Raw genomic sequence first — 21220 nt, 5'->3', positions numbered from 1 at the left:
CCTCCTTGGTGGTCGGTGCCCCCTCCTCCTTGGTGGTCGGCGCCCCATCCTCCTTGGTGGCCGGCGAATTGGAGAAGAAGAAGAAGAGAAGGAAGAAGATTAGAAGGTGCCTCATACTAGAGCCTCCTTTTGTAACCGGCAGTTTGGAGAAACGAGAGGAAGGGTGGTTGTTGTCTTGGTAGATCGTTGCCCACACAACGTCCAGGAAGAGGAGAGGAATACAGCAGAAGATCAAGAGGTCTTTAGCTACAAAGAAAAGGTACAACTAGTTCTTTAATTCCGCTGCATAATTAGTTTAGTTTTCTTTGTATCAATTTTGAATACCAACACAAGAGGCCGACGATCTTGTACTTCGATCAAGGTGTGCTTTGATCATTCAAGAACTTGCTTGATTGATCAAACACATGTTTGATCGAACATGCGGGTTGCTAGGAAAAGTTCTGTTCTTGTACAATTTTTGTACAGGGAAATTTAAACAGAACGAAATTTCAGCGCCTTCATCTTCAACTCCCTTTGAAGGTGCCTCCAGCAACACTCACTGCCACCTTTTGCTCTTCGGCTGCTCCGATCACCTGGGTGATCGTGGCCATCTAGGATAGGGCTCACCCGAATCCATTTCCCAGTTTTCTCCTCGAGCAGGCTTCCGCTCCGGCTTCTTGTCCCTCGGAACGTCATGCATGTCCTTCTCGTCCACTAGTGTACTCTTCCGCAGCATCTCGTCCCTCGGATGCACCGAGCCCGTCGGCTCCCTTCCCGTGCCATTCTTCTCGCTAGCTACGTCTTCTGCTCGACTTCTTGTGTTCCTAAGCTCTTGCACACTTAGACACAAGAATCAAACATAACAGGACCTAACTTAACCTAGTTGATCACATCAAAACTACCACGGGGTTCCAACAGTATCTTTTATTAATGTAATTCTTTTAAGTAATGATAAAAAGCATGTTAGAAATAATTTATTTTATTTTAATGCAACTTACCATGAAAATAGAAAGCATGATAATGTTAAAGAAAAATATGTAGCATATCATGCAAAAACTACCTCACCTAAGGTTAGGAAGGTAGATAATAAATTAGGCAAGAACTCTAAGAATTTTATATATATGCCTAAAAATAAAAATGCTCATGGGAATCAAGAAAATTCCAAAACTATGGATTTATGGAAGAAAAATCAAGTCTTGAGGTCAAGATTTGATAAATTGAAAAATATCCTAAAAAGAATGGAAAAAATCTTTAAGGGGCAAAATGAGCATAACATACGTTTAGATAGGCAAGAGTCATTCAATGGTCATAGAGGTTTAGGGTACAAACCAAAAAGCAAGAAGTATGTGGGCTCATACCATAGGGTTCCATATAGTTATGGAACTAATCCTAGGTCTAGAGGTCAAACTAAGGTTACAAGGGAGACCATTTCTAAAATTAACCTTACAAAGACTAGTGTGACTAAGGCTTCAAAAAAGCCTAAGAAAGTCACTAGGAAGGTTACAAGGGAAGTTATCCCTATAGTTGACCTAGAGGAGTCAAGTATGACTAAGGTTTCTAAGAAGCCTATAAAGGTCATTAGAAAGGTAACTAGGGAAGCTATCCCTAGTGAGTATCTAGAACACCTAAGGAACACCAATCGATTTTGGGTTCTTAGGAGTATGTTCTCTACACCCTAGATGGGTCTAGAGAGTGTCAACTCTAATTGGAAAGGTAGTTAACCCAATCTTGAAAAAGTTGACACTTGGAGGACATTTTCAAGGTAGTTGTACTCCTTGAAAATGAGAAGGATTAAGTACTTACTCTTTGGAAGAGTAAAATGTGCCAAAATTTGAAAAATTGGACTAAATTAAAATTGGCACAAATAGGAAAAGCAAAAGAAATACTTGTTGGAACCCCAAGATTGTTTTGATGTGATCAACCAAGCTAGGTTAGGTCCTATGGTGTTTTAACCTTGCGTCTAAGTGTGCAGGAGCTTAGGAACACAAGGAGTCGAGCAAAAGACGCAGCTATCGTGAAGGACGACGCGGGAGAGAGCTGACGGGCTCGGTACGTCTGAGGGACGAGGTGCTGCAGAAGAGTACGCGGGTGGACGAGAAGGAAGCACGCAACATTTCCGAGGGACGAGAAGTCGGAGCGAAAGGTTGCTCGAGAAGGCCGACATTGGGTTCGGGTGAGCCTTATTTCGGTTGGTCGAAATCATCCAAGCGAGCGGAGCGGAAGATCTAGACCAAGGCGAGCATAACCGGAGCAGAGAGCCCGGACCACAAAAAGTCAACAAAGTTGACTTTAAGGGTCCGGGCGCCCAGAATCAATCCGAGTGCCCGGAATGCGACTTTTGACCAGCTCACATTTGACCATGATCCGCTCCGAAGGGGATAAAGTTTTATCCCCTTCCATGCGCCTAGAACCCTCCAGGCGCCCCGACCAATATTATAAATACAGTCTTGATCCAGAAGCTTTTCAATCAATCACTGTAACAACACTTATGCACTCTTCTATTAGTTTAGCTTCTCATTTCTGTGCTTTCACTGCTGTAAGAGGCTTCTCCTCCTAAAGGAGATACTTAGTGCAATCCATTTCTTGGATTAACAGCCTCCCCGGTTGTAACCAAGTCAAATCCGTGAGCCTCGTCTTTTTAGTTACTTTCTTTATTTAATTTACGCAAGTGTTCTTTTAAAGTTCGAGAAGGGTATTTTGGTTTTATATTATGTAGGGTTATTCAACCCTCCGATAGCCGACCACCAAGGGGCACCAACAAATGGTATCATAGCAAGGATGCTTCAGGAGGATTAACCACCGATCGAAGCAAAGACAATGGCCAGACCAAGCATATACCCGCCAAAGTTCGAGGGGGAGTTCGATAATTGGAAAAAGCGAATGCAGGTATTTTTTTTAAAAAACTAATTTCGATTTACTTCTAATAATGAAATTTGATTTTATAGTACCGGAAGGTAAGGAAAAATATCAGTGGACAAAAAAGGAGCAGTCCGACTACGTACGTGGCAAACGACAAAATAGAGTTTCATCTGTTGAGTGTTCTTCTGCCACAAGAAGTCAACCGAATCAGCAACTACGATTCATCAAAGGAGCTTTGGGAGAAGTTCCTTGAGCTACACGAAGGGACGTCTGAAGCCAAGCTCGCGAGATGGGACTTACTTCACAACCAGCTGACCAACCTACGTCTTGCAGAAGACGAAATAATTGCGCATCTTCACTCGAGAATTAAGGAGCTCATCACCGGACTATCGAATCTCGGAGAAAAGATAAGTAACTAAAATTTGCTAAGGTACGCATTAAATGCATTCCCTAGGAATACGAAATGGGCTTCACTAGTAGATGTTTTTTATATCTCTAAGGACTTAGAAACTATTACCTTAGAAGAAATTTTTTTCTACATTTGAAGTGCATGAATCGAGATGTGCAGGTATGAAGGAGCCGAAGCACAACATTGCCCTCAAGGCAACGAAAGACGAACATGAGTCAGAATCTTCTCTCGACGATGAGGAAATGGTAATGATGGTAAGACGCTTTAAAAAGTTGTTTAATTCAAGTAAAACTAACCATCCGCAGGGTAGAAAGAAAAGGACAATTAGGTGCTACCACTGCAACGAAGAAGGACACGTCAAAGACAACTGTCCCAAGCTAAGGAACAAGGACAAGGATAAAGGAAAGAAGTCTGTCCAAACAAAAAGGTTCAAGACACTAAAAGCGATGTGGGACGATATGTCCTCCGAATTGGAAATCGAGGCCTTCTCCGGACTTGCATTAATGGCAAGTAATCAAGACGAGAACTACGATTCAAGCTCATCCAAAATGAGCATTGAGAGCATCGATGAAGGGGGAGCTACGTCGAAAGAAAGTAACAGTTCAGGGGGAGCCACGGATAACAATATCGACAAGGTAAGTCAGGTATGATCTCTTCCTCCCGATAAATTATTTAAGTTTGTTAAAATATTAACTAAAGATTGCTGCAAATTAGAAAAAGAGATTAAAATTTTAAAATTAATTCTAGTTAAATCTTGCCCGTTAGAAGATTTGACAAAGTAAAATTAGAAAATGATCATTTGATAAAAGAAATAAATAACTTAAAAAATCTTTCATGCTCATCTAATACAAGTTTTAGAAAATTCAATAATCTAAATTGGTATTTTAAATATCACAAGGGACAAATTAGAAATATTTTAAAGAAATATGTCTCTAAGAAATACTTAATTAACCTAGTTAGCTGGAACCTATATTGGGTTCCGAAATCGTGTTTAACTTGAACCTTAATTTAGATTTAGCGATTTCAGCAAGAAAATTAAACGTTTAATTTCTGTATGAGGCTTTGTCTAGAAGTAGTTGATGATCCAATAATCAAGAAGGCCTAGTACCTCACCACAGCCTGGAAGTCAAAATATTGAAATAAAATATTTAATTGACTGACTGATAAAACATTAAATTGGAATTACTTAATGCTTTAAAAAAAATTCTTACTCGGAAATGTCTCAAAAATATTTTGCAAAAATGTCTAACTTATTTTTTTACTTAGAAATTTTCTTCTCGGGTTGAATTTTTTTTGGAAATTCTCAAAAAAAATTTTTTTTTGCTGGCCAAAAAAACTTAGAAAAATTTTCTCAAAAAAAATATTTTTTTAATAGTTAGTCAAAAATATCTTTTTGCTTGAAAGTTTTTACTTTGAAATTTTTACAAATTTTTCAGTATTATCAAAATTTTTAAAGTTTTTAAAATTTGATAAAGTTATCTCAAAAATTTTCTACCCTTAGATTTTTTTTTTGTACCATATTTTTATGTGATCAAATGGGGAGAAGGAAAAGATTAAGTCTAGGGGGAGTAGATTCAATTTTTTTATTCTTTTCACTTTATTGCTGAATTTATTATTTTAACTTTATGTCTCTTTACCCTAGCTTAACTTGGGTTTCTCACATCAAAAAGGGGGAGATTGTTAGAACCTAAAGGTTGTTTTGATGTGATCAACCAAGTTAGGTTAAGTCATGTGGTGTTTTAAACTTGTGTCGTGTGCAGAAGCTTAGGAACACAAGGAGTCGAGCAAAAGACGCAGCTAGCGAGAAGGACGACACGGAAGAGAACCGACGGGCTCAGTGCGTCCGAGGGACGAGGTGCTGCGGAAGAGTACGTGGGCGAACGAGAAGGAAGTGCGCGGTGTTTCCGAGGGACGAGAAGCTAGAGCGGAAGATTGCTCGAGAAAGTCGAAATTGGGTTCGGGTGAGCCTTATTTTGGTTGGACGAAATCACCCAAGCGAATGGAGCGGAAGATCTGGACCGAGGTGAGCAGAATCGGAGCAGAGAGTCCGGACAGCAAAAAGTCAACAAAGTTGACTTTAAGGGTTCGGTCGCCCGGAATGCTACTTTTGACCAGATCACGTTTAACCATGATCCACTGCGAAGGAGATAAAGTTTTATGCCCTTCCAAGCGCCTAGAACCCTCCAGGCGCCCCGACCAAGGCTATAAATACAGTCTTGGTCCAGAAGCTTTTCAATCAATCAAGCAATCACTGTAACAACACTTGTGCGCTCTTCTTTTAGTTAGCTTCTCATTTCTATGCTTTCATTGCTATAAGAGGCTTCTCCGCCTGAAGGAGATACTTAGTGCGATCCATTCGTTGGATTAACAACCTTCCCGGTTGTAACCAAGTCAAATCCGTGAGCCTCGTCTTTTTAGTTACTTTCTTTATTTAATTTACACAAATGTTCTTTTAAAGTCTGAAAAAGGTATTTTGATTTTATATTGTGTAGGAATATTCAACCCTCTGATAGCTGGCCACCAAGGGGCACCAACAATACCAAGTTGGGATTTTAGCATTTTCTTAGGGAGATGAGGGCGATCTAGGATTAATTTTAATTTAGCAAATACTTAGAGATACCCAGATAAATAATCTAGGGATAATTATTTATGCTAAATTATCATGATTGTTTGTTCATCATATGTCATAATATCATATTTTGTATTTATTTTTGTTATGAAAAATAAAAGGAAAATATCATGTCCTGTCATGCATACATCATGTAGATATAATAGTTTTTTTTTTGAAAAATACTTATTTTGATGTATGCTATAGTTCATCATGCATTATTTTAATTCCTTATAATTAAGGACAATGACATTAATCAACAAATGACATCCTAGGAGAATAATCAAATTCTACAATACCTAGATAGATATGCATGATCCTTTAGATCATGACCAAAACCAATATTTACATCTCACAATGACTATAAGTTGACTTGTATGTATTTTAGTGCATATTAGATACAAGTGAGATGTTAGGATGGTGAACAAAACTCAAGATGTTATTCAGTGCATCTTTTTGAGTTTTAATTTCATCAAAACACATAGTTATGTGTTATTCAATCATGGGGAAAATAAATATATAAGTTATGTGCATTTAGCCCAAAGATCATGGTTGAAAATTTAGTTTTGAAAATGATTTCAAATATACTTTGGAAAACCTTGGTGAAGGCTATTTTTTGATAGGAATCACCATTGTATAGTTAGACACAAATTTGAAAGAAATATTGAAGTTTTTAAGAGTTTCTAACTTTATGTCTACCTTTGAAAATAAAATGTATTTTCTTGTAAAACTATTTTTCTATGATAGTATATACCTTAAATAATGTCTACAAAAAATTTTATGATTTTTAAAATTTTATAAAATTTTTAAGGTATTTCTTAAATTCGGTTGAAATCAATTTCAGAAATAAAAAATGATGATCGACTAGGCTAGTTGATTACTACATCTTAATCGATTAGGCTAATCATGTTAAAAATTTACTAAATATTCGTAATACAATTCATAGCATGAGATAATTTGTGATTGGATCACAACTTGTGATTATCTCTACATGTGCAATTATGAACGTATTAGAATTTCCCTTGTCATCGAATTAATGTATTCGGACATCATCAATTCTGTAAGAGTGGCATGGGTTATACTCCTTGGTTCACCAAACAGTTATTTTTTCACTGGCTGGAGACATTGGGATGTCGAGATTTAAACGTAGATGCTAGTTATGGTAACTAGTTCATTGGAGTGACTCGCTGCAAGACTTCATATGGTTATCTACATATATGGATATGTCTATGAAGTTCTTACTGTAGCTCGAGTGCAAGTTTCCTTCGACTTGAGGTATACAAGTCATCTTGGTCATGGAGACTTATACTTTGACAACTTAAGTAAGCATCTCATCGAGGTGTGGACCCGAGATGCTTGGGTATAAGTTGAAGTGTCCGAAGGTGTTTGGATAGCCCACAGACGATTTACCGCTCCTTGCGAGGAGACATATACCCTATGGCTTCTCGTTAGAATTATTACGCAAGGTCTTTAGACAAAACATCACATGTTAAGCATATGAAACTCTTAGGCGCATGTACGAGTAATTTGAATTCGTAAAATGAGGAAGTATTACTTGGACTAGGTGTGATGTAGTCAACCTAGTGAAAACTAGCACATAGATCATTTCCTGAACTAAGTGAGTATAAGACGAGTGAAAGGAACGAAGTATGACCCACTATAGCTGCTGAAAGACTCAGAATTAATTCTGAAATCAACTATGATTTTCCAGCTAATTGGAGATCATGTTGTACTACTAGGTACCACTCATGATCGTTTTATAATTAAGTAGTTAATTATGAATGACCAAGATAAACCGAGAACCTACCAGGTCACACCCACTACGAGTCTCTAAAAGATGTAAAATAAGTTAAGTAATAGAATTCTTAGATCAAGAGATAAATGTTCAGTTGGACCATACATAAGACAAATATATAAATATTTATCGAATCGGGAGCGTAGATAGACTACATCTCTTATGGAAGAGTTAGACCCTATTTGGATTAGCTATGAACCAACTTGGTTTAGTTGTGAATTAAATCAAGGGGTTAATAAGTTAATTTTTGGTTAAAGGATAATGGATTGGATTTAGTTTTCTAATATAACTCATTAATAAGAGTTATATAAAGATATAGTTAAGAGAGAAATATACACATGAGATCATTAGTTGGCTGGATAAGGTTTTTGGAAAACCTTAGCCCAATTTTTTTTCTCTCCCTTCTCTTCTCTCTTTCTCCCGCCGCCAACAGCAAAGGGGCCTCCCCTTGTTGTCGTGACCACCAAGCAAGGAAGAGAACTTCCTTGTTGTGCTTCTTCTCCTCTTGATTCCTCTTCTCCGCTTATAGCTAGTAATTTTCGAATGAGAGACTTGTACTTAAGGAGTTTTATTGAGGAGCTCGATGTGGATACGAATAGAAGTGAGGTTCAACAACGTCGCTATAGTTGATGCTCTTCTCGTTACAGATTATCTGTAAGGTATACCTAGAATAATTGTTATTCATTTTCGTTTTGTTTTATGATCTTGTCCAGTGTAACTATATCCTATATGCGTGCGGTGTGTGTTGTAATAAATTAGATTTATTTACGTTTAGTCTTTCACTATGCATGTTTATGAAATGTGTTTTAACACATACTTCATCGGACATATCCCAATAAGAACCTCGAAAGATCACGTATATGAGTTGTTACTACTTGTTGAATACTTTTTTTATTGAGCATTAAGAGTGCCTCCAACCTCATCTAAGGCACCTCCAAGTGCAAAAGTTATCCTTTGAGCTTCAAACTCAATAAGCGGCACAACATGCGATATTTATCCGTGCGAGGGATCTTTCCAAGTGCTCCAAGGCACCTCCGAGCCACGCTCCAGGGCACCTCCAACCACATGGGAGGCGCATTCGCGCCTTTCTACGTGGGTCTTCGACCAAGGCAGCCGAGGCGCCTCCAACAACATAAGAGGCGCTTCGAGCACTGTTCACCCAAACTGTTCGTTGAGTTTTTCACTTCTGCAAGTTTACGTTAGCCCAATAATAAAGAGTAACCTACAAAATAGAGTTAGCACACTTATAAAATAGAATTATTAATTAGATTCTGTCTTTCTAAGGCTAGGATCTAGTCATGGTGTCACGCCCCAAGGGAGTTCTTATTCGGTAAATGGACAACATCTCCCCCTTTATGACAATATATGAAACCTGGATACATAATCATATGACTGTACAAGTATAATAACCTACAGCCCACATGACTAGAATTATACATAATCACATAGGATAATAAATAGCCCACACGACTAGTATCATACACAACCACGTAGAATAATAAGTAGTCCACACAACTGTAATAAAAAAAAAACATAGTGGAAGACAAAAGGTAAGTCACCCAAACCAAAATGACAAACTGTGTGTGATTACGGCTTAAATATAACAAGTACATAACCAAATAAAAGGATGTCACAAGTCTAAAAATCCACATACAAATTATTCACTACATGAACCAGTCTAAAAATCAATAATACGAGTAAAAGCAATAGTGGAAGAAGACGTTCAATGTAACATGGGACTAGCCGACAGGATCTCCAGGCAACTCCATAAATGATCTACCTACTCCCTGACGAAAAGAAAACCAACAAACAGGGTGGTGAGTCCGAGTAACTCAACGGGTAATAGACATAGGCAATGCATGGTCAATATAAACATGGAGCTCAAAGTATACATTCTATGTAGGGAAATAAGAACATGATTATATATGACATAATAAATGCACATAATCATAACTGACATAATAAATGCACACACCCAATCTGGATCTAATGTGCATGATATAGTGATCAGTAGACTCACTAGGAATCAATAACAGAATTACTCGTAACACCTGAGTAATATAACTGACAACATATACATGTATAATAAACGAACATATATGAATCATGACAACCATATGCAACAATCATATCTCAGACAAATGCAACAATCATATCTCAGGCAAATGCAACAATCATATCTCAAGAAAATGCAAGTATATCTCTGAAAAATACACTGTGCATTATATGCATATGAATATGCTTGCAACATGGTCACTCCTTCCCACCCCTCAAGACACCACAACCCCTATGTAACCAAGAGGCCAGGACAATGACAACTGTACTACCCTTCAGATACCACTACTCTCGAGTAGCCGAGGCGAACCCGCTAAGTAGTGATCTCACTACATAACGGCGGGGTCTTTGACTACTGTAACTCTAGCCGCCACTGACAAATGTACTACCCTCCAGATACCACTACTCTCGAGTGGCCGAGACGGACAACATATATGACTGAGTGACCGAGTGGGCACGACAAGACAAGCTCCATTTCAAGCTACCACTCCTCATGAGTGGTCGAATGGGCAGCTAAAAATGACTGGCAACTAGCTCATACCATAAGGGATCAATGATTATCAACATGCAATGCAATGATAAACATGATGTAAATAATCATAATACTGGCACAGTCATCATCAATGCAACACAATAAACCTAAGTACATGATCCATCAATTACATATATTTATATATATGGATAGGTCAAACAAGTGTCTACTAAAGAACAAATATAGTGAATAACAACACCTATAGCACAACCATACACATATGCACACTACAACATAGGTATAATCATAATGATATCTCCAATAATCACACCAAACACATGTGCTCACCTAACATAAGTATAATCAATATGATTCCTCTAATAGTACACATCTGACATGTGTGCACACACAACATAGGTATAATCAACATGATTCCTCTAATAGTACATATCAGACATGTGTGCACACGTAACATGTAAATGGACAGTCAACATGGTAACTCTCATAGCACATACCAAATATGTGCACACTCAACATCATATGCAATAATCAGTATGTTAACTCAGTCAACAAGATATCCCCTATAGTACATAATCTACATGTGTATACATTACAGAGTATAGATATCCAAAACCAAGATTATATATAAAAGAGCTAGATCATCTCTAAAGTCAAGCACGTAAGCATCAAGCATGGATAAATACAAGTAGATTTAAGGTAAAGTAACATAATCCATCAATTAAAAAAACTATGCACTAAATTCAATAAACTATAAAGGTCAAGGAAGAAGTACCTGCCTCAAAATATAGATCGTCTTAAACTAATCCTAAATCGAGATGTCTATCTCCAAAATCAAAGTACTGCATCAAAATGTATAGTAGCTAAATCCCATTATGTATCATTTAGCTAAACTAAATCCAAATTCTATTAGGAAACCCTAATCAAAACAATTATTGGTTAACCCTTGATTCATCTATCCATTGAGTTAGGTTCAACCCAACATCATCAACTTCTTAATTGATCTATGTAGAAATCCATTTTCAATTGATCCAACAAACGCTACAACAAAATTGACTTTCCGCGGCACACAATTATTCTATTTACAACGCGCATCATATGCTGCACAAATCAAAACCGTTAAAAGTCCTAACACATTGACAGCACGTGATCGCACGTTGCAATTAATAACATTCATAGCACACAGCTACGCATTGTGATTAATGACATTCGCAGCTCACGGTCGCACGTTGTGATTAATAGTATTCACAAAGCGTAGACGCACGCTGCGGTTAATAGCATTCGTAGCACGCGACCGCAAACTGCGGTTAATAGCATTTGCACCGCACGGTCGCGCTGTGATTAATAACATATAAAAAAATATCAATGCATACTATATCATAATAACATAATACTTACTATACTTTCCTCCAAAAGCTAATAATAATAACATAATATTTTCCTCCAAAACTGATTTTTATATTCTTCCTAAAATTAAAAAGTAAGCATGTCACAAGGAAAAAAAAACTTCTACGTCAGTAGAGGAAGAAATCATGCCATGGCCTCAGGCACTCAAAATTTACTATATTTAAAGTCAAATACAAATATAATATTGGAACGGCGGAAATATAGATGAAAGGACTATCACCAATCTGACTTGGAGACTGATGGCAATAAAATGTAGCAATCCTTCTCTTTGGTTTTGGGGGTCATGCGTCGCCATATCCCAGCCAAGATACTGCCATAGACCGCTTGGTAAACACTACACACGGCACAAGGGACCGCTGTCAATGGATTGCCGAGGCATTTTGAGCAATTGCTCTGCCACAAAGTACTGCTACAGATGTAATAGCTATTAGTTACAACAAATAAGATTATTGCAATATTGGTTCAGAATTGCACCGACTAGCACAGGAGCAAGCACAACCTGTGAAGCCACAAAGGGATGTGAAAATGGGAAAGAAAACATAAGTTAAACATGAAAATGCACATTCACTATATTGTATATGGTTTTCACTGTGGGCTTTCATAAACTTGAAGTATAACTCCCTCATAACTAGAATACTTGATAATGACAAAGGTAAAGGATAACAGTCCATCCTATGTGACATCTATAAAACATCATAGAATAAATAACTAAAATTTTGTAAATGTAAAAAACGGAAATAGGCTTTTAAAATGATTGTATAGCAAGGAGAATATTTATACCGAGATCTATAATCAAATTCTTGTTATAGATATACCTTTCAGTATATTTTAATGACTTGACACAAACATCAGTGATACAATAGGGAAAATGTGTCTTAACAATAGACTAATAAAGTTCAAAGCCTTCCTTCTAGGAAACCATAAAAAGAGAAAGCTCAAGAGAAATCTAAAAGAAAAAAGAATGTTGAGGTAATAGGAAAAATATATTGTATGTCAATTTCAAAAGAAACTAAATAAATGAATAGGATTAATTTAGCTTAAAGCAAAGTTAAGATCAGAAATATATAAAAGACATCATATTTAGATATGCAGCACTTACTGAATGTGGGAAGTCAAAGGAAGTGCAGCATAATCAATAATCACCTACATATTTAACTATCAGTTAAAAATGGAAAGGATGTTCCACACGTGTGATTTAACATAAATACAGAATCCACCTATTAAACTAATCAAAAGCATGATTAGCACTTACAGGCTTGGAAGCTTCAAGTTTCATCAGAAGTTTGACACGAAAAAAAAGTAAACAAGAGATGGTGTTGGGGTGTCAAAATAGCAAGGAGGCAAAGTTTAACTTCATCATGGTAGCAAGCCATTCTAGCTCCAACTGCAATTTGTGTATGAGTATACTTTTCAAGAGTTTGACCTTGTTCCTTTGGAAACTCAGCTTGAGCAACCAAACAACCAGAAACTCAACAGATTGAAGAATTCTAAAGTGAAAGTGATAAACAACAACCTAACCACTTCTCATTAACACAAACCTCTAATGGCTGCTTTTGGATGTCAGCATCATCCTTTCACATTTATATCCTTATGAACAAATTTCTTTTACGACCCAAGCTAACAGTTAAAGGATAAACATAAAGACAATGGAAAAGTTGTCAGAATGGCTCGCTTCTAGTCATCCTCCAAAAATCAAAAGCTTGAAACTGTAAAATCATGAGCTATAAAGATCAAAAAATTTGTAGCCTAAAACAAAATGGGCTAATTAATTGTCTATGTGCCCTAATCAACAAACTTTCTTTGTACATGAAGTTCTGATAAGTTTTCTTTGTACATGAAGTTCTGATAAGTGAGAGGTAACTAAGCAGATATAGGTTTCCACAATTTGCCTAGCAAGGATACAAGAGGATATTTTAAAAGAAATTAATGATATATTGTTCTGCTAAACAATAGCATGCAAGTAGAAATAGTAGATACTTTAATTTAATTTTCCAAAATAACATGTGACAGAAAAAAAAAATAACAAACAAACAAATATGCAAAACAACTATAATAAGCTTACAACTTGAAATGACTAAGATACACTTCCTATAAATTACTACATATCCATGAAAGAATAACCTTATAGTGTGTTTTTTACCTAAGAGAGCCACCAGAATCGCCAATAGAGAATGTTCACAAGTGCCCGCAAATAAAATCCAAGAGATGGCACAGAGAAGCTAGCTTTAAGAATCAGGAAGAGTAATGTTTTATAAAGAAAATATGACAACAATACTAGCAAAGTAGCACCTATAATTTAGAAACATTATGCTTTTAAGTAAAGTGAATAGACAAATCTGCTGAACTTCAGGATGTGTTAAAGCAAGATTACAGATTGAATGTTGATAAATAGCAGACAAAATACTACTTACATGGTCACTAAAATCAGGATGATCTTCTCTGACTGGAATTGACACATTCCTATAAATATCTTTTCGATTAATGTTGATGAACTTCAAACTACCACTCCTGGGGATATCAGGACCATTGCTATGATGCTTTCCTAGAGAAGTTTCAGTAAAACGATCACCATCATCATTTGAGTCAATGATTATGCTTCCACCGTCAGAGATATTGTCCACATCAACAAGTGAAGTATGAAGCTTTTCAACCTCCATTTTCAATACACCTTTAACAGGCTTGTGTACCTTTCTTTTAGGATCCTAAAATATACAAAAATGGCAAGAAAAACTAAAGTCAGGAGCTTTCGTTGAAACAAATTAATAATCATATATCAACATCTGAATCCATCCAGCATATACAAAAAAATATTGTTTATTTTCCTTTTATCAGCAGCATAAACATCTAAAAGGCATCATTATGTGTGCTAGCAAAAGATAACTAAAATTATCAGGAGTTTATGCAGACAAATCACCAGAAGTAAGTCTTCTGTATAACTCTCTTTGACTTTGTTTAAATTTGATATCTCAATAATAGACACATCACAATATCTTGTAGCGTCAGTGTAATGCCCATACATGAAGCAGCCCTCAATTAGCTCGAATAAAAAATACCTAATCGTTAGTAATCGGACGAATGCCAAGAGAGATGAAGAGACCGAGCAGAGTGAGGGTAGGGCCAAATATTTCCAAGTTCTTGTCCACCCAGAGGAATGAAAGGGCAACACAACACGTTTTCCCCACCCACAGCGGGAAGGTCATGGATAGCACTTCTCCAGCATGTAGCATAATCCTTGGAGACTAACGTCGGTTTCTCCGCTGGCTGTGGGAGGATCACTCGAGGCGAGAGGGGAGGCAACACCGACTTCTCTGTTCCATTGGGTCTTCTCCAGATTCCTTCTTCTTGGCCGCAACTAACGATGGCGGAGCGAGTGGGTACGACAGCGAGTAGGAGGCAGTGAGTGGGTAGAATGAGCGGAGGAGGCAGTGAGTGAGTAGAATGAGCGGAGGCTAGGCGCGGGCGACGCGAAGGAGGGTTTCGGCGGAAGAAGTTTTGGTATGTTTTCGCAAAGGGAGGCTTTTGGCGGAGGAGGTTAGGTCGCGGAAGGTTTTTAGCGGAGGTTTTGGCGAAAACAAATAATTCTGCTAAGGTTTGGGTAGGATTTAGAAAATTTAAAAATTATTAAATTTTTAAAAATTATTAGCAGTGCGCTTTGTACCTGTTAATATTTTATTTTTTATATGTCATCATTTATTTATATATATATATATATATATATATATAATATTAATAATGTACCATCATTAATATTAAATTTTAACAATACACTCTATATTTTATATAAAAAATTATTGACAATATATTTTTTTTTATATATATATATATAGTTATTGGTATAAATATAATACTTTTCGTGGTACATTTTATTGGGCACGCCTTAACTGTGCGTTATTGATAACGTGCTACGGAAAATTATATTTATTGTACATTAATATCATGATAAATTGCTAACCACCAAATTTGATAAGTAACCAAATTTAATAATCATTTAATTCATATTTTAAATCAACTATACATGATGAATCAATTAACCCATTACCATAGATCAACTCATCCACTAATCCCTCATTAATTGAACAATTAATCATCATCAACTACTAATCATGTATTTACCCTGCTAATTGGAACTAACCAGATTTAACCAACTTTTTAATTCAATCTAACCCATCAACGAAATGGTTAATCCCTATTTATTAACATATATACTTCAATTATCCAAATGAGACGTGAACTAACAATCCAAGGTTTATCCAAATCTTGAATCTTAATTAATTAGAGAATGGTTAATTAAACTCAAATTAAAATGGTTTGATAATCGATTGTTTCATCACCGACAATAGCTCACTATGGACGACGGTGGTCGACTGATCGCAACAACAATTATTGGTGCAATCGACCTAGGATTGATCCGGGTTCTATCATTATTTTGATGTGTGTGTCAAAGAGTTTAAGTTAGATTTCATATTAGTTTGATATGTGTTTGAGTCATACAGAACTTGGTGAAACACACATGAGGAGCTCGGTGCGGCTAAGCTTGGGAAGTTCATCCTATGGCTCGGGTCCATGAGATCGATGAAGGATGGTGCAACCGAGGGACCACGGACGAGGAGCAATGGAATGAAGCCGAAGGAAGCGAACTTCAAGGCAACGTGAAGGATGGCACGGAGAGGAGTCATAGGCTCGGGTGCATCTGAGGGACGAAAGCCGAGGAAGAGGGCTTCAAGGACGACTACGGAGAGGATGAGTGTGAATGTGTAACCGGGACCAGTCGACTGCTGGAAGTAACAGTCGACTGGGAGCGAACAGAAGCATTCTGTTCGCTTAGCCAGCAAACGGCTAGTCGACTGGTACTTTTATCAGTTGACTGGTAAGTAGCAGTTGGCTATCTCCAACGGCAGCACCAGTCGACTGATGGAAGTATTAGTCGACTAGTGCCGAGATGAGTTGATATGATGATCAACTCTCTCCTTTTATTTATAGGAAGCTTTGGGGCTTGAAGGAGATTACTGATTATTGTTGAATCACTCTTTTGTCATTGTCCAAAGCTTTCAAGTCATACTCTTCTTCCTACTCTTAATCTCCATCTTGTAAAAGAAGAAGAGTGCTTTGTGAGAGGTTGTACTCCACCGAAAAGGAGTAAGCTCTAGTCGGAGATTGTCGGTGACTAATCCATCGAAGGATCAAGGGTTCATCCACCTCAAGGGCATGCTGTGGAGTAGGAGCAAGCAATCTCCGAACCACGTAAAGGAATCGTTTTAGCATTTATGTTCTTACTTATTGCTTTCATTGTTTTAGTTTCATTTCCACTTGTGCAAACTAACCGTGTAGAGAAGAAAGGGAATTGGGGGTGACCTATCTATTCAACCCCCCCTTCTAGTCGGCCACCGATCCCCTACAAGTGGTATCAGAGCGAGGACACCCTTCAACAGACTAATCGCCAAGAAGAGCACTTCATCAAAATGGTCGGTTCAAGCATCCATCCACTCAAATTCGAAGGAGACTTCTCTTGGTGGAAGAAGAGAATGAAGGTATTCTTCAAAACCGATTTTAATATTATATTAATCATAGAAAATGGTTTTGAGATGCATAGGGATCAAAATAATGAGTTAATCGAGAAAGTAAGATGGAGCAAGAAGCAAAGAGAAAAACACGTAGCAAACTCAAGAACAATGCACCATCTCTTAAATGTTCTTCTTCAACAAGAAGTAACTCGGATTGGGAACTACACAAGTGCCAAGGATTTGTGGGAAAAGCTCATAGAGCTTCATGAAGGCACATCGGAGGCAAAGTTAGCAAGAAAAGATCTTCTCTGAACTCGACTCAACAACATCAAACTTGAAAAAGGAGAAGAGGTATCTTCACTTCATGCTAAAATTAAAGAAATTTTAAGTGGACTAACAAGTGTAGGTGAGAAACTTTTCAACCGGGACATTATAATGAAAGCTATCAATGCTTTTCCAAGAACCTCGACATGGAGCTCAATTGTAGACTCGTTCTACATTTCAAAGGATATAGAGAAATCTTCTCTAGATAAATTCTTCTCAACAATGAAGCTCCATGAGACTCGGATTGAAGGATTAGATGGAGAAGTCAATAGATCAAGAGGAGTAGTCCTTGTGGCAAACAAGGGAAAGGGGAAGAAGAAGAAATCTCCATCTCCACCATCATCCAATTTCGAGGAGTCAAGTGCCTCAATGGATAGCGATCAAGAGGCATATATGGTACGGAAGATGAGAAAAGCTTTTAAAACTTTTTCTACTAACAAATCTCATGCTAGGAAAAATTCAAGAAGCAAGAGTAGAACAAGGAAGGTCATTTGTTACAATTACCAAGGAGAAGGACATATGAGAGATGAATGCCCACTCTTGAAGAAGAAAGAAGAAAATAAGAAGGAAGAGAAGAAGAAGAAGTCAAAAGAAAAAGGCAAGAAGGTCAAAAACCTAAAAGCAACATGGGATGATCCATCGTCATCGGAGGAAGAAGAGCATCATGTGTCCCATTTTGCTCTAATGGAAATTGATGATATAGCATCCACCTCATCCGAAAATGAAGAAGGAAAGAGATCAAGTGAAGATGAAAAAGGGAGCTTAAGTGAAGGAGGAGATCAAACATCGGATTCAGGCGTCTCGATATGTGAGGTATACAATATTCCTTCTCGTGTTTTAATTAAAATTATTAAAAGTACAAATGAGGATTTGTTCAAGGTAAAAAGGAAAAATAAGTCCTTGAAAAATGATATTTGCATGCTTAAGGAAAAATTAGAATCCATGCCTATTAGGGATAATGATATGTATGCTTCTTTTACTAATTCGAATGATTCATGTTTAGAAGAAGAAAATAGGAAATTGAAGGAAAAGGTATAATACCTTACCAATGCCCTTAGAAAATTTGAAATTGGATCCAAAATCTTAAATATGATCATTGGGAGTTAAAGGGCAAATTTTAAAAAAAATGGGTTAGGATACAATAAACTCAAAAGACCTATCATTGTCTACTTGCTAGGGGGCAATAAAAAACTAAGACCATAGGTAGAAAATGAATCCCCAAGCAATATTTGGTTAACCCAATTAGAAAGAATTTTTATTGGGTGTCAAAGTCAATCCTCAAGGGTTAGAAGATTTAAGGTCAAGTCAACAATGGAAATCATAATTCTAATTTTTTTATGGTTGACTTGAGACCTTAAGGGGAAGCACTTAGCCTTGATAGAAATTCATGATAAAGAGGGCTAAGTAGGGGTTACCTTTATTTCATCTTACAATGACTTACATTATTTTCTAAACATAGATGTGAGATAATAGGATGATACAAATAATTCACTTATGCTTATTACATTTTGATGAGTTATGAAATATATCAATTTTTAATGATCATAGGCCAACTATGGGGAAAGTAAAGAAGGACATCTTGCCTGATGTGGTGATAAAGAAGGGCCCCGCCCCGCCCCGCTGCCATGGTTGAGGTCAGCGAAGGTCAGAGTCAAGACGGTCGACGGACGGAGGGTCTTGGCCAGTTGGGCGGGACATAGCCTGACCGGAGGTTAAACGCCAACCCACCATCTCCGACATGTAGTAATCAAATTGATGGTCAAAGGACGCATAGAAGCCAAGCCGAGCGGCTCTTCCGCTCAGTGCAACGGCTGACAATATGGATCAAGGCCAATTAGCCGAGCGACTTTCCCGATCGGCGCAACAATGGGCTTCCGGCTGAGCAGTCATCTCGCTCGGCCCAACAACGGATGACACTACAAGGGACTTTTAGCCGAGCGGTCATTCTGTTCGGCCAAGCAATAAACACAGCAGGATATCATTCTACATCCTTTTGAAAGTTAGTGTCGTCGATAGGTGGCATGGTCAGATAGAGGATCGTACGACGGAAGCTTCCACTGTCACTTCAAAGATATGCTCGGCCCATTAAGGTACTGTGTCAGGGACACTTTACTGACATGTTCCTTCAGGGAAAAGCTTGGGATAGATAGTGTGCCAGTTTTGAGAAGCGTGTGCACACGCTACAGGAGTCCTATATAAAGGGGGTCCCGGCATCGGCGAAGGTAGGCTTTTCTCGTGATTTCCACTGTTGTGCTACAGTTCTTTGCTTCTTGCCTCACCAAAGACTGACTTAAGCGTCAGAGGGTCATCGCCGGGGACCCCTTCCCTGGCTCGACACTGACGTTGTTTGTCTTGTAGGTGGGAGCGAAGTCCATCGGAGGTCAGCAGAAGCGCCATGTCCCCAACACCCGTCTCCTCGACTTTCGGATAGGATCATATTTGGCACCGTCTGTGAGAACGTCACCTGAATCTGAGCCGAGGAAATCGAAGACGCTGGACGGCTAACCTCCATGACACTCAAGCAAGAGAAGTTTGAGATGCTCGTGCAAGCATGGGCAGCAAAAATGATGAAGCAACAACAACAACAAGCAATAACCGATCGGCCAGCACCGCAACCGGCAACCTCGGTGGCCGATAGGCGAGCGAGGTAAGAAGACCCAGCGGAGCAACTCTCCGTATGGGGACAGAACCGTAGGCCTACCGACACCCAAGGGGAAGCGCCGCCCACGCCGATCCCCTTCCATCGGGCTCTGTTCCAAACCCCCTCGAAGATAGCTCAAGCGCATCAGGAGTGGGGGCATCTTCTGACGAGGCATCCGTGCGGGATGCAAGGAAAGTAAAAGCGCCCTGGAGCACCGCATCCCCCGAACGAATCAATAGACAGTTCTTAGAGTAGATCTTATAAGACCCTCTGCCTCGGCACTACACCCCGTTGGCGATCGGGATGTACAACGGGGAGACGACCCAGATGATCATCTGGATCAGTTCAACAATGAGGCTACGTTGCACCAGTACACAGATGGAGCAAAGTACAGTCTTTCTCATGACTTTCTCCGGATCAGCACAGCGATGATTCAGAAGGTTGCCGGACAGCTTGATACGAAGTTTCAAAGACTTTCGAGCCACATTCCAGCATCACTTCGCCAGCAGTCAACGCTACCAGAAGACAAGCGTCAGCCTCTTCACCTTGAAACAAGGGCCCAAGGAAGCGCTCCGAGCGTACATCCAGCGCTTCAACCAGGTGGTCATGGATATCCCCTCGGTCTCGTCCGAGACCATGATGAATGTCTTCACCCAGGGCCTTGCCGAAGGGGACTTCTTTCGGTCGCTCATTCGGAAGCCGCTCCGAGACTTTGACCACATGCAGAAAAAGACCAACGAATATATAAACGTGGAAGAGGCCCAAGCATATAGAAGGAAGGAGGCGTCGATCGAGCATTCAGCGCCGATCGAGCGTCGACCGACTAGCAACTATATGCCGCCCAAAGGACCGAGGGTTGAAGGAGCACGGCTGCACCAAGAGACCAGGGCACACGTCGTACAGCACGTGGTGTCTGGTCGGCCAAAGGCGCTCAAGGGCAAGGTAGGGACGTTTATGTTTTGTTCGTTCCACCAGTCGATAACGCACAACACATGGGACTGCCGAGAACTGACGCCAATTGTCAGTCGAATGACCCCCAAGGGATATCGCCATCGCTCTCCATCTCCTGATCGACGGGATCGTCGCCGCTCGACCGAGCGACGAGAAGAGAGAAGGGAGCCCGAGCACCATCGCCGTCTGCAGAGGGAGGAA

At 38.9% G+C, this 21220-nt stretch overlaps 1 long non-coding RNA gene across 3 annotated transcripts; it reads right to left on the bottom strand.

The window, feature by feature from the left end:
- Positions 1–11705: 11705 nt before the first annotated feature.
- On the bottom strand, positions 11706–15161 carry LOC121983978. Of its 3 annotated transcripts, none has more exons than XR_006112748.1 (3): positions 14656–15161; positions 12855–14304; positions 11706–12745 (listed from the first exon to the last, which is right to left on the bottom strand). It is a non-coding gene; the product is annotated as an uncharacterized LOC121983978 (long non-coding RNA). The 3 variants fall into 3 exon arrangements; XR_006112747.1 differs by having other exon boundaries at positions 11706–13825; positions 14014–14304; XR_006112749.1 differs by having other exon boundaries at positions 11708–12101; positions 12702–14304.
- Between the last annotated feature and the right edge of the window lie 6059 nt (positions 15162–21220).

Source organism: Zingiber officinale, chromosome 5B (genome assembly GCF_018446385.1).
Source record: "Zingiber officinale cultivar Zhangliang chromosome 5B, Zo_v1.1, whole genome shotgun sequence".
Classification (NCBI taxonomy): domain Eukaryota; kingdom Viridiplantae; phylum Streptophyta; class Magnoliopsida; order Zingiberales; family Zingiberaceae; genus Zingiber; species Zingiber officinale.
Note: the sequence above shows the minus strand (reverse complement) of the source record. Positions and strands in the feature narration are given on the sequence as shown.